Consider the following 14,842-nt stretch of genomic DNA (forward strand, 5'->3'; position numbering starts at 1 on the left):
TGTAATAGTTTCATAGATAAATTTTTTTGGGAAAAACTAAAACTGATTAAAATATTCCTCAAATATACCACTGATATTACTGCTAGAAACTAAGATAACGTATTTCTATCTTCCTTTTTCTAAATGTCTGTTTTAAAGGTACAGATCAAGATATTTAAACTTTCTCCAGTTTTGTGCACTTCAATTCCAATATTGATGAGAACTTTAATTGCTCAGTTTTTCCACTGAGGGTATACTTTTAATTCATCTTGGTTTCTTGTTCAGAGTTCACTCCTGGACAATAATTCTGACAGAGATCAGCTTCATTCAATGTCTAAATGAAATGAATCCACATTATTTAACAATAAGTTATCCACATTATTTAATAGGAGTTTTTAATAATATTTTATCAATCTGTGAATACATTGGAGCTTTCTGAAGTTACAACAACTCTGAAGCCCATTTCTTGTGTCTTAAAAAACTAAGCCGATTGACAGTACTGCAGAAGGGAAATCGAGGACACCCATCCACCTACCAGCATCACTAGTATAATCACAGGAAATAAATGTAATGGATTGCCTTATCTACACAGTGCTTTGCTGAGGATGCTGGGGTGAATCCTAGAGAGATGGAAGTGGCAGCGGCCTACTCACTGTCAGCAGTGAGCTGGGGAAAAGGAGCAGATTAGGAGGCCCCATCTGTTTGCAAAAAAACCTCTTCCAGCAGGTATGTACCTAGCAGGAAATACCTGGTGACAAGAAAATTTTATTTAGGAATAAGTAATCATTCTGATATTTTGGATGGATCTAGACAGTAAAGTGAAACCAGTGAAGGAGTCTGCTGTGGCTTCTGAGGTAGCATAAAGTGCTAACACAAGAATCATAGAATCTCAGAAAATTCGTGTTGGAGTACCTCCATGCTCAAAACAGGGCCAGCATCCAAGTCAGCTCCAGCTACTTGTCCCTCTGATTCTGTAAAGTTTAGAAACCTCTGAGGATGGAGACATCACTTTGGGCACCTTTCCAGCACTTGCCCATACTCACAGTGATATTTTTTTCCTTATTTTCAGCTGCAGCTTCCCTTGTTGCAAGCTGTGAGCATCACCTCACCTGTACTGTGCACCTCTGAGAAGGATTTGACGCTGCTTCCACTTCTCTGAAGAAAAACCAGGTTGTGTTTCTTTGCTTGTGCAGAACACCTGCTGGCATAGAGACCTACACAAATCTCACCAAAAAAAAAAAAAAAAAAAAAAAAAAGACAACAACTGGAGTACTTCCTTCTCACTCAAACTGAACTCTGGAGGGGAAAATGGTGCCACCGTTAACTGAACCAGCCCATGCTACAGTTTTGGTGTCTGACAAGAATCTTTCAGAAAGGAGGTTAGGAGAGAATCTCTCACCCTCATTGGCTTTGGTGAAGCTGGAATTTCACCCACAGAAGTGATTGCCCAGGCTTGCATCATTTAGGATCCTGTGGAAAACTTGCAAAGAGGGGTTGACAGTACCTGTATGATGGTCCACAAGTAATAAGTCACACTAGGCCATAATGGAGAAAATTATAAAGCAGTCTTCCACAGTACTTACCACACAGTTTCCTCAGAGCTGAAATTAGACATTGGGGGTTTATTGTACTAGCAACAACAACACTCATGAGCAACACAATTACCAGTGGGGAATTCTTCTTTCCTATGAATGTGTTTACTGCTCCCCACGTGCCTCTCATGACTGCATCAAAAGATTACAATGTCTTCTTATTTGAAGAACTTTTCTCTCTCTAGATGAAAGTTTGACATTCCAGGAGAACTTGGATAATTACTCTGTATCATGTACATTGCATTTTGTCAAAATTAGAATGGAAAAAAATACATAGTCCACATAAAACTTAGACCAAGATATAGTTAATTTAATTTTTAAGAGGTGACGTCTCTAAAAACATTTTTACTTTAAAATCTTGATCTAACCAAATGACCAAAATAGCCAACAATTTAGAGATCAACTTATAATAACATCTATGTTTATAATGACTATTCGTTATCATGAACTTTTAAAGTTACCTCTCCCTCCAAGACTGAACTTAATAAAAAGATGCACACTTTGCCATTCTTTTAGTATTGAAATCCTTGGATCTGCTGCAAAAGAGGAGAAAAAGAATTCCCAGTATTAATGGCAAAACTGCCTCCATTTATCTTGACCACAGCAGTGGAACAAAAACAGAGTGAGGGATTCTGTAAGAAAGCCAACAAGTATTTGCCATGACATTCTTATTTAAGTTTTTATGATAATATGAGATTTTAAATGAATGCTATTGTAACTGCTTGGAATGCTGAAATTTTATGGTCTCAGTTGTGCTGTGGATTTAACACATATTAAGACCAGAATCACAAGTAGCTTTTTTATCCCCTTATGTAACATTTTAAAAAGGTTTACAATATTACCAACATAAGCACCTGCAAAATTATTTGGAATTTTTTACACATTAAAGCATTATCTGAAAAACGTATTTTTTTTAGACGTGAAACACAAGCTAGCAGAAATTACGTTTGGTTACGAGTCCCTGTCATACTTGCATAACTTTTTCACCACCCTTCCAGGGTTAAGTTCTTAATGAAACATACAGTGATGGAGTGCAGGATATAAAAATGCAAAATCAGAAACTAATGGCAGTGATTTTCAAAACCAGCTTAGGCTGGGATGCAGGACTTGATGCTCTAGAACCTATAACACTGCCACAAAATGCAACTATTCCTTCCAGTGAACTGTTGAAAAAATTCTCTTCAGAATTTAAATGTAAGAGTCAGAAAAGTATTTACCTACCTAATGAATTACTTCTACAGCATACATACCCTGTACTCGGTGCAAGACACAAGTCAATACATCAAAGCTGCTGCCCATGCTTATTGACAACAGTGTATTTTACATGATAAATCATTGACTTGTTAGAAAGATTTTCTTCTGATAAAAACACAACATACTTTTTCCATTCAGAATTCAGAGCTTGTTGAAACCTACAGGTAAGATATATTCTCTTGGAAATGCATTTGACGATATTTTTTCAATTAAGCTTTAAAATAAGAAATTATTGAAATCTCTGTAAATCGTACTCAGAGTAAACCTGGAGAGAAATTGGAATAGGTTCCACAAATTTATGACATTTCTAATTATCTATTATAAATTTCCTGGGTCTAGTTTAAATGAAAACTGAAACAACCCAAACATTAATCTAATCTGAAATGGATACACTAAAAATTTTGCAAGATGTATTCTCAGAAAACTACCAGAATAGTTTTTCTGAGACCAAATAGCTTCTGAAGATACAAATAAGCATCTATTAATGTGAATGCTTCCCTAAAGCAAAGCCCTGAATACATCAGAAGGTGTCTACTCTATCTCTATTTACAGGACATTGAATCATAGAATAGTTAGGGCTGGAAAGGTCACCTTAAGATCATCTAGTTCCAACCCCCTGCCATGGTTGGGGTCACCTCATGTTAGCCCATGTCTAACCCTAACCCTAACCCAGTCTGGCCTTGAATGATGCCAGGGATGGAGCATTTGCCACTTTTTTGGGCAACCTATGCCAGTGCCTTACCACCCTCACACCATTAAGCATTTCAAACCTCAAGAGAGAAGGATACATCCATGTTCTCTTCAGGAGAATGTGAAGAGATCTCCCACTGAGTTGTAGATTTTTGCATAAACTATTGTTGTCTTGTTGAAGTAATTATTAGGAGTACACTCCTGGAAGGAATGGGTTACTAAATGTAGCTCCTGTAAACATACACATTGTGTCTCTACAATCTCCTTCAGAAACTACTCGTTAGAAGTAGCTATTTCTTTGCTTGTCACTATTCTGATGAAAGACCATCTCAAAGCCACCTACTTCAGAGGTTAGGAACCTTCTGATTTCCAGGCTGACTTGGAGAAGACTTTTTTTATTCTAATATCTTCCTTTAGATTGAATAGCTCTGTACCTTTCTGTTAATCTTGACTTACCTTCACATAGACAGCATTCATTAATGTTCCTAGCCTTGCTAGGAGACAAGCTAAGCATGTACAAGGTTACCTGCCTTTTGCAGACTTCTGTGGACAGACAGAAGGTTGCTCTGTTTGTCTTCTGAGCTGGCTGGGGGTGAGACAGTTTTGAATTCAGACCGCTGAAGCTGCTCTATCCCAGGATTAGCAAGAGCCTGGCTGTATAAGATCTGACATGGTGCTGCACCTCTGTGGCTTTTGGATAGGATTTTGTGTGCATACAGTCAGTTTGGTGGGGGCAAAGTGAGCCTGAGATCTTCCCAGTCTTCCTTGTAGTCCTCCACTATACCTGTTCCATTTGTATTATAAAAAATTATATCACTACTTTGACAACAGGGATACGATTGTATCATTGGAGCTCCACATGTTACTTTTTAGTATGAAGAAAGTTTTGCTAGTGGATTCAGGAACAAGCAAAGCTTCTAAAAATAATTTGTCTAATCTCTAGGACAAATTGTAAATATCCCTCTTCCCTCTCCCATTCCTGTCCACCCCCCCCCCCCAGACAGCTACTAGACAAAACCTAAGGAAGTTCTACGCATTTGACCAGAATGTAACCGGAAATCTTAAATTCAGATTGAAAAGCTCCAAATGCTATGAAATAGTATATTAAATACTATTACGCTTCTAAAAGAAACTGACCAACCTGTAGTTTATGCAGCATCTGTCATATTAGCATTTTGTTAACACTAAGAATATACTGCTTTGATTTAGTACAGGCTTTCACCTGGATACATGTGTTGAAAATGGGAAATGCAGAGAATCTTTTCAGTAGTAAGAAATAGTCCTTAAAGATAAAATACTGCCAAGTCTTAGACACCCATAACTCCTTTTTATTGGATGCTACTCCACCTTCTTTTAAGTTGATGAGAATTTTGCCATGCTTTTCAATAGAACAGAATTGAGCCTCTGGTCAAGCAGTCACATGTGTACAGAAAGCATAAATATTCTCTGGGGAATCTCAAGTGCTATGACTCTGTTAAATCCTAATGTGAATACAAAAGAAATGTAGACAAATTTCCAAAGTATTTTATCTATTAGACCTGAATTATCTATGACTAATAACTTCTCAAGTCTTCCTTTAATATGCATGCTTTGAAATAATTTACAGTATCTACTTTATACTTTGTTTGTCTAATTCATGTGTCTCAACCTTTAGAATGAGATAGAATCACAAGTCTTGGAATAGCTGATCATGCCGAACTTACGTTGCAGTTCATGATATGAAAAACTGTCAGTAGTGAAATTCTAATTAAGATTTAATTGTTAATTAGGCACAGTGACTTGGAAACTGCCCTTTGGTATTGAAATACATAAGAAACTTTTCATATCAGAACATATACATAGGCTATTAAACAATGAAAATCAGACAAGCCAAGACAGTTTTTCTTATTCCCTGAAGAAATGACATATTACTTGAATAAAAACTATATAATAATCTACAAAAATATTCATTCTAAAATTTAGGACACGCTGGAAAAAAAAATTACACAAGCAGCTCACATTTCGGTTCTGTTGGCAAGATCTCTTTAAAGGTGAAAATCAGCAATAGGTTGACTTTTTATTTTCATTCATGAAGATGGAAAGTAAGTTTTATTCAGGCAAGCACACTCTTTTAAATTTAACAGAGATATTTGTTCTTAAATCTTACAATCACTATCCTGGCTAACAGACAATAGAAACTTGTCACATTTCCAACTAAACCAGTCATAGGAAGAAGCTAAACTGTGGCCCATACTTAGGCAGATCAAGATACGCAAGAGTAGAAGACAGGTATTTAAGCAACAGGCCACAGGTTTGTTAATTAAATTCCATGAGGAACCATCCATTCACTCTTTCTCACATACTAGATGTTTATCTGGTTCCATTGTGTGTTTACTGGGTTGACATTCTTGATCTACTAGGTTGAGTTATGCTCTCTTCACATTCATGTCTAGGACTCAGACGATGTCTGACTAATGAAGACTCATGCAGCTCTAACTGAAGAGAGGAAGAACAATGAGTTAGTGGGAATATCTGCTCTGTGAAAGTTTCACGTTTCCCATCTCCTTTCAAACATTAGATCTCATTTGATATCTGGGCTGCCCCTTTCAGTCTTTGCCTCCTCTGAACACACTAACTGAAAAATAATTTTCTATTGCTTTGCTGAACTCTTACTTTTCACTGACCTGTATCTTCATTAGAAAGGTGAGAAAACACTGCCACTTTGATTCACTTGGACTCATGTGTTACCTATCTCATAGCAGGAAATTGACTGGAAAAATCAAGAGTGTGGAGCACAATACTTCCTGGAAACCAGATCAGATGTTAGATTTTGAGTTTTATAAATCTCTCTAACCCACGTGAAGTAGAGAAAACAATTTTCTACATTTATCTGGATGTTTCTTCGAACGCTGCATTATAAAACAGGCCTATTTCAGCTTCCCAGCTGGCCGCCATTTACAGGCTAGTTTCACATTTAAGCATTTCACTCCAGGAAGACATAAGAGACTAATATTAAAACATTCTTAGTTTTCCAAGAACAGGAGACATACTGTAAATTATTTTGTTTCTCTGACAGCAAGACAATATGATGGGATAATTTCAGTATAATAACCTGTTGTAGCCTTCATGCATCTCTCACTTATGCCTGAAGCTGAATGATTCAGAACAAGATTTTCAGCAACGCAGTTTATCTGGGAATTCAAAAGCAGCTGTGCTTCACTATCAAGGCTGCCTTTGTGGCTGAAAACTTCTCAGGAGCTCTGGATACTTTACATAAATATATACCTCTTTATATTTTCTTTTGATTGCTGTAATACATTTGCGTCAGGTAAGTTTATAATTGGATATATCAGGTTAAGCTATACCAGCTTAACCTGATATGTCCAATATTTATTATATTTACAGTCCATCATAAGAGATCACTTAGCATTTGATTTGTAGTCTGTTTGCTATTTGATGTCCTCTTACCCTTCATCTATTTCAGACCATAAATTAGTCGCACTAAAGCACATAATCTGTCAGTTCAAAACAGATTTTCTTCTGAACCTGAAAGTATGAGTATGCCCAGATTCTGTACCCCAAGCTGTATACAGGGTCAGTTGTTTAATGCTGTGCCTGACAGATGATTTCCTCATAATCCATGTCCCCTACATCAGTAAATATAACCATGGGTGGTGTAGCTACCCGTGGAGACACTGAGCATTCTTTAAAATTCAAACTAAAACATTTAACTTCCCCTAGCAATGATCACAAGAAGTGGGGACAAACTGTCACCTACTTAAAACTTTACCTGCTGATTTTTGAAAGGGTCTGTATACTGTGATTGGGGCCACCTGGAAAAAAGCCCAGCTCAGAACTATTTTCCTCCCATAAGCTTTCTGGCATGATTCACAGATCATTCACGGAAAAATATAAGACCTTGGAAGACGTGGTTCTGGAAGCTCCTGCAAACCACACAGTCTGGTGATTTTCTGTATTTGCAAGAAAGAAAAAGCTGGATGCAATGATAAGTTAATGTGTCCGTGTTTATGTAATGGGACAGTATCCCAGAACTCAAGTAAAAAGTCTCATTTATGATTCTTCACAGGGAGAATCAATCAAAGCTTCTCACCTGGTTATACATTATGAAGATATGATTATGAAAAATATTACTGTGGAACATCTTGCTGCTCCATTTGTGCTCAGTGAGGTCTTTACGACACCACTAAACCTGAAATTTTCAGGTCCTAGGCACATGTGGTCTGTGTAGGAAAGATTTAGGATCACGGCAGCAGCTGCTGGATTACCCATATTGGAACATTACCAAAAGGGACAATGTGAGGTGAATTCCTATGCTTTTCTTTCCTGGCTGGGTGAAGAAATGTGTGTAGTGTCTCTTCTTATCATATTGACCACAGATTGTGTCTAAGGTGCTTCTCAGAAACAGTGCCACTGAGCATGTGTATGCCACACATGTACACAGGGCTGATTCCCTGATAGTGACACTGTTTTCTCTTCCATTAGGGATGCCTGTTGGGTAAGAACTTTATCTTATGCGCTCTAAATGACTAACTCATGCTAGCTGGTTTTAGTGATTATAGTCTGGCTGTGCACTACTTCAAGCTTGTTTCTGTAGACAGTACCTATCACCATTAATCTGTGGAACTTATCCTGTTGCATACTTATTTTTCATATAATTAAAATCTTTAGCTGAAGCTCATTTTGTGTAAGCCTCCAGAGACTTAATATTTGAAATAAGGGATTTGACTTGATGACCCTGTCAGTGGGGGCTCCTGAATAGGTTAGTCATCTTTGATTTGTTGGGCTGTCCAGTACAGGGACAGGCTGGTCAGGCACAAGGGCATCGGGATTTTTGGGAAACTGGCAGGCTGGTCAAATATAAAGGGTTTGAGGAAAACACCCTTGTAATCTGACAGTAAGAGCATGCAGGACAAATTTGGGCAGGAAGGCACAAGCACTACACAATCCTTAGACATAAAACATTGACCAAGTCTGAGACTGAGACTGGATCCAGGCACACCCGATTCCCTCTGTACCTTCTGCAGCAGGAGCAAATACTTTCCCTGTAGTGTACTTTGTCATTGTTTATTTTGTGATTAAAATAATTTTACTGATGGAATTTTGTTTTGGTGTTTAGGTCAAGCAGGACAAATTTTGTCAGATTCCTACACAGTGATTCTTACTTTTAGTGACCTATATGACTAGATAAATGAAATGTAGCAAGATAAACTCCTCAGCAAGTTTTCAGCAACCTGGGCAGCATTCTATTAAATGGCAAGGATGTATTAATGAAGTGTTATACCATAGCACCTTTCTCTTTCTCTTTTCCTTTTCCTTTTCCTTTCCTTTCTTTTTTTCCAGTACACAATAGCAGTTTGTCAGTTTGATGCATCAGCTGATCAAACTGTCCCAGTTCATAAGGGCCTGTTGCTACCACAAGTAGTATATAGCTACCTATAAACAAAGAAGGGCACATCAGGAGAGAATGTATTAGGTGTAAAATGACTCAGAATTAAATAGTGTTCTTAGAATTGCCACCTGACATGATAGCAGCCAAGAGAGCAGAGCAGTATCTTGCTTCTCAGTTCTAAGGTTGCTTTGAATGGTCTTGATGCTGCAAGACCTCTGGCTAATGGGCAGGGATTGCCACTGCAAAGATGAACACCTGGATGGCAGCAAGGTCTTCTGCAATTACAGCTGAAGTTTGGCAAAGCTGGCACCAGGGAAGGGAAGATTTGTTTGGTTTGTAGATCTGCTTGATGGCATTTTATGCTTGTACACGTGTGATAGTCAGAAAAGAAGAAATCAACAGTTCTTATTGCTAGAAGAGCACCTCAGGCTGTCCTTTCGTCTGCTTTAGAGCCTTTGCAAAAATGCAAATGGAAATTCTGCCTCTTTCCTTAAAAAAACATATGAACCTCTCCCTCGCTATCCACCTGGCAGGAGATGATGTGCTTATAGAAGATCCTTGCACAGCAGAAAAGTACACTAGCAATTCCTTCATCAGCCTAACCCTTCATGGCTAGGAAAGAGTCTGCCTGGAGGTCGGCTGAGTGTGCCTGGCTGCCTTAATAGTCTTCTGGTGCCATACGCGGCGTGCAGAAATTGGGACAGCACTAACTGTTGCCAGAGTGCCAAGCAGGCAGCCAAGGTGCAGCAGGGGAACAGGGGTTTCTCTAGGTTGCAGTTGGCTAAAGCTCAGATTTGAACTCTGCATCTGTAAAAGCTAATGAGCAGAAATCTGAAAACAGATGATACCTAGCCTTCAGAGTGCTATAAAACACATGATTTGCAAAAGAAGATTTCCTAAAATTTTATGCCAGCAGGGTACTCAATGTGATTAGGATCCAAGAAAGCTGTGTGTTAATGTGCCTGTAATGAGACATTACTGCCTCCTCTAGCATTTACCTGCTAGCTAGACAATGCAGGCAAAGGCATTCTTTTATCCCTGTTTAATAGACTAGGAAATGAGGTGATCAAATTGTTTCCACCTTTTCCACCAAAGTCTTTAAGAGCTCTCAGGGAAAGGAAAGTACTGAACCCACCTCATCTCAAACATCTGAATTTAGTTCCTTGACTGTAAGGTAATCTTTCCTTTCCTCTCCCCTCCTAGATTTTTATTACTAAGAGTACAACCATAAAATGTATCAGTCTTTACCTTTTGGTGTAAATGCTCTTACAACTGTAATCAGAGCAGTTGCTTGATACAGCACCATTAATTTCTGCAAACAGGCTCCAAGCATGGTCTCCTCTGCAGGCAGTTTCATTGTGCTGTATGAAGCTGCAGCATTCATAGGATTGTACTGGCAGGAAAGAGAGGGAAGGAGTGAGCCTTCCTGCTGCAGCTGGAATTGAAAAATATTTATTTGTGGTGACATTTTTAAACCTGATAAAATTCATTGTCATGCACAATGACAATGGGAAAAGAGGGTGTTAAAAATTAGGAAATACTCAGAAAGCATGATTGTTAAAGGCTGTGTAATTTCATTATTTTGGGGCAGATTCTCAGCTCTGGGGCTTGGCAATAAACAGTGGAACACTGTCTTTCACTCAGTTGAGTCACAGAATTCTGTCACCTTTTTTTTTAAGAGGTACAGTTGGCTGATGTACTTACTTTGTGACAGATTGCAGTGTCCCTTTTTTTAATGAAGTATTTTAGAATCCTTTAATTACCAAACTGGTTATATTTGTGCTTCCAGATTTGATGATTACAGGGCTGAGGGATCCATTTTTAAACTAGATGGTCCCAAGTTAACTACAAATGCATGTACATTTAACTGCCTAATGAGGTATAGCCACCAAATTTTGAACAAATCCAAACAGGATACTTTTTAACCTGCTAAAGTAAGGGTCCTCTTTATAAAGTTGCTACGGCACTTACTTGTACGAAATCCATTTTGGTTTTGCATGCAGTATAAATCAGTTTCATTCTATTAAAAGTGCAGAAAAAAAAATTTCAGATTCTAAAGATGATGAAAATGTGTCAAGGTTTGAGTGAGCATTAGCTCTTCATACTGAAATGGCTTCTTTTGCCGTAATAATAATATCCATTCTGTATATGCATTATAAATGCATCCAAATGTACAGCAGTAGTTTTATGTGTGTGAATGAGCCAGGGAATGCACGATTAGCAAGCCATTGTGAGGTGCTGTGAGAATACATACTTTGTGAAATGCATACCTCAACAGAGTCGCCAAAAAGCCCCAGATGATCATTTTTAAAGTGTTTTCAAATATTTATGGGTCTTGGGGGGACCTATAAAGAGCATTCACTTTCCAGAAAACAGACCAATGTAATCTGAAGAAAAAAATATTTTCTGGCCACCCAGCTGCACCAACAAACTAGGTGAGATATATGGATATCACTTTCATGTAGATAAGTCAAAGTACTGTTTTACTGCTATGTGAGGCTTGCAATTTTGTACTGGAATATATCAAAATCCAAATTTGACACTGGAAAGTTACAATTGTTTTGCAGTCTTGTAGTCACTGAGGTGACACAAACTGTTTCACAGCCTTCCTTGAATAAGAGATAAATGACTTCTCTTGAGCCCCCTTAGCTTTCTCCAAACAAAGTCAAACATTGATATGTCTCAAATGAGAGCAAAACCTACTATGAATGAACAGGGTCTATTTCACAGGGAATACTTGTGTTTGAAAACAGTAAATTACAAGCTCTATATACTGTTCTTCATATTTGTTAGTGTGGGAATACACTTTTGTACTAGTTATGAAAATAACTGGAATGACCCATTTTCTTTGGTTTCAACAGCTGCAAGTTTCTGAGCTATGTTTACAAAGCTATGTTTCTGAGGCAGTGTGAAAGGAGAGTAGTAGTTATTTTATTGTTTGAAATTAAATTTAAAGATGTTTTAAAGTGCTTAGAGCTGCAAGTCTGGTAAGTAGCTTTCTCTTCCATCACGTGCAATAAAAAGTATATGTAGTTGTAGGTACAGATGGAGAAACCTGAAGGTTATCAAAGTACTTCACTGGCCATCTGCCACATTTTGACAGCATACTATGATAATGAATGATATCACTGCAGTTTACTGTCCCATTAATTTTCTCCATAGACCACCAAAGGTATCAACTTCCCACTTCCAGGTTTTCTTCTTTCCAGTAAGTTGTTGCAGTAAATCATATACAGATTTAATACTTCAGTGGCATAGTGTGAAGTGAATTGGATTTAGTTGTGGAAACAAAGCAAAAAATAATTTCTTCCTGTCTCCTTGGAAAATAAGAGAAGAAGGTACTGTTCTGTTACCCAGTTTCAGTGGACCAAATCAAGGTAAACTTTCCTATGTCTAAATTATGTTCCTGTGATAGTCTGACCTTATAGACTCAGTCGTTCATTTCATAGTACTGAATTTAAGCACAAGGCACATTTCAGTATGACTATTTTGAAGATTTGGGCTCTTTTTGTTCCACATTTCGTCCAGGTAAAACCATTTTTGTTAGTAAATTTGAAATTATTTGTGTGCATTTTTCCTTCTACAGTGCTTTATAAATGTATGGTGACTTAGTCTTGCTTCACAAATGGGGAGCTGAGACAAAGCAGAACGAAGGACCAGGGAATGTGAGAAGGAGCTAGTGCTGACCCAGGCAGGTTGGTCCTTTGTCTTATCTTCCGCTGCTGTGTGGCACAAACTTGTCTGTCCCGAACCCAGGCCATGGTACTGCAGATGTGTAGGCAAGTGCTGGTGAGCTATTGGTTCCTAAAGCCAGAACCGGCCCTGATAATACACACTGCTCGACCACCCTCCAGGAAACTGTGCTGACAAACCCTGTGTGATTTGCCCTAAGTCCTGCAGGAAGTCTGCAGGAAAGTCAGCAATTGAGTTCAGCCCTCTTGAATTCCTCTGACCATGCATTAACAGGAAGACCATCTTTTCTTTCCTTTTATGTTCGGCTTAAACTTCTTTTTTTAGCAATTTTTTTCTATACTGAGATGAATAAATTCTATTTGAACCACAGAAAAGCGCATCATTGATTTTGTTGTCTGATCTCATTTCTTTTAACCTCTATACATCAAAGGTCTACTCACATTCATTCCTCTGAAAGCTTTTTGTTGTTTTATCAAATTTATTATTTTTTCTGCCTATCCTTTTAAAAAAATTGGAGCACCATGAGTGCATTTATGAGAATCACGCTTTTGCTGAGCTAAAGAACAAACATTAATATGAGTCCTGTTACATAAGAGATTCATTCTGCATTTAGTGAAATATTACAGATAAAGTAACAGACTCAAACAAAAACATCTGACATAGGAGCCAACCCATGTCCTGTCTCATTTTCAGCCTGATGTCAGATTCATAGTAAGCAATTCACCGACCAGTAAATATGACACCTGTGTTTACATTTTGCTAAGGTTTGAACTGCACTTCCAGCACCTCCCTGCAATGAACATTGAGAGGTCTAAAAAGATAATGCTGAGGACACTGCTGTTTCTTGCTATGCTGATAGTCTAGAGGTTTTTCATTGAAGTAAAAATTTTTACCGAATTAGACATGTTTATCACTAATAAATATTCTCCTTGTTTCCAAGAGAATAACAAAACAATACATAGATATTAAATTATGGATTAAGGTGCTTGCCTTGAAATATACAAAAATGGCTGTGATTTTAAAGGGTGGGGGGAAAGCATGAGCAGCTCTGCCCATGCTCACCCTACAGACGGGATATATTTCTTTCTGTTTACTCAACCAGCTGTCTATTTCCAGAAAGATACATAAAAAAAAGAATAAATCACAAATGCAGAAATGAAGCTGTTTTTTGTGGAAGGCAACTTCTCTAATCACTTTGGAGGCAGAAATTATCAAATTATAAATTTCTACATAGTTATATAGGTTTTCAGAGGGGAAAATAGAGCATTTAGATAAAACTTACAATAGTCATCAGAAAATGTGAGGCAACTGGTTGAGGTAACAGGATAAAGGTGCAGACTGCACATTTTCAAAATATTGATATTATATTTTACAGCATTTTTTCTCAGACACTGCAAAAGTATCAATTTTCCTCTTAGGAAAAAAAGGACAGAAGGAAAAAAAATAGTGTTTTACATCTCAATTCAAGAAAAGGGGGAATCCATTGTTATCTACATGCTGCAAATTTATATGGATCTTATCTATCATGTTCATGCTGATAAGATGTCATTTTAACCAGTTTAATTTGGGTTATATTGCGGATAATTTTACATTAAATTTACACTGTAAAGAATGGCATACTTTTTTTTTCCCAAGACAGACAAATGTATTAAAAGAATGCAATATTATGTTCTGCATTTTTTTCCAACCTAAAAGTTTTACATGAAGTTTCAATGATGCTTCCTTTGAGAAGGTGGGGAAGGAGGAACTCCATCAGTTCCTAGGGGTTGCCTCATTGTCAGTCTTGCAAAAGGAAGCAATAACATGGGGCCTGTTTCTTTTACTTCCCTAATAGTTCTTGGCTTGCAAGTTTTTAAGCTAGTGTGCAGGTCTTTACAAGGACAACAAAGGGAAAAACATAAAGCCTCCTCTGGCCTTTTCTGCATGAATCCATGCACAGTTATTCCTCTTGTTGCCTCCCCAAAAATGCCTCATATGTGCATTGTGCTTTGCTCTGGGGAGTGCAGTAAGATGGAATCCATGTAAACCATACACGGAAGCAAATTGTACCTCACACGTGTGGTACAGCTCACAGAAGTGGAGACCTTTCAGTCCTCAGCATTACCACAATTTCCCTTTGTATTTGCAATCCAGACAGTAAACACCTGAAGAAAGGGTTAACCCCAAACATGTCCGAGGACAAAGGTCCCAGTCTCTGATGACACGCGAAAAGCCTTTGTGTGCACAGAGTTGGGTTACGTTTAGC

The sequence above is a fragment of the Neopsephotus bourkii genome, unplaced genomic scaffold (assembly GCF_033783945.1).
Source record: "Neopsephotus bourkii isolate Nb327-2 ecotype Australia unplaced genomic scaffold, CSIRO-AGI_Nbou_v1 NB_1350, whole genome shotgun sequence".
In the NCBI taxonomy this organism is placed as follows: domain Eukaryota; kingdom Metazoa; phylum Chordata; class Aves; order Psittaciformes; family Psittacidae; genus Neopsephotus; species Neopsephotus bourkii.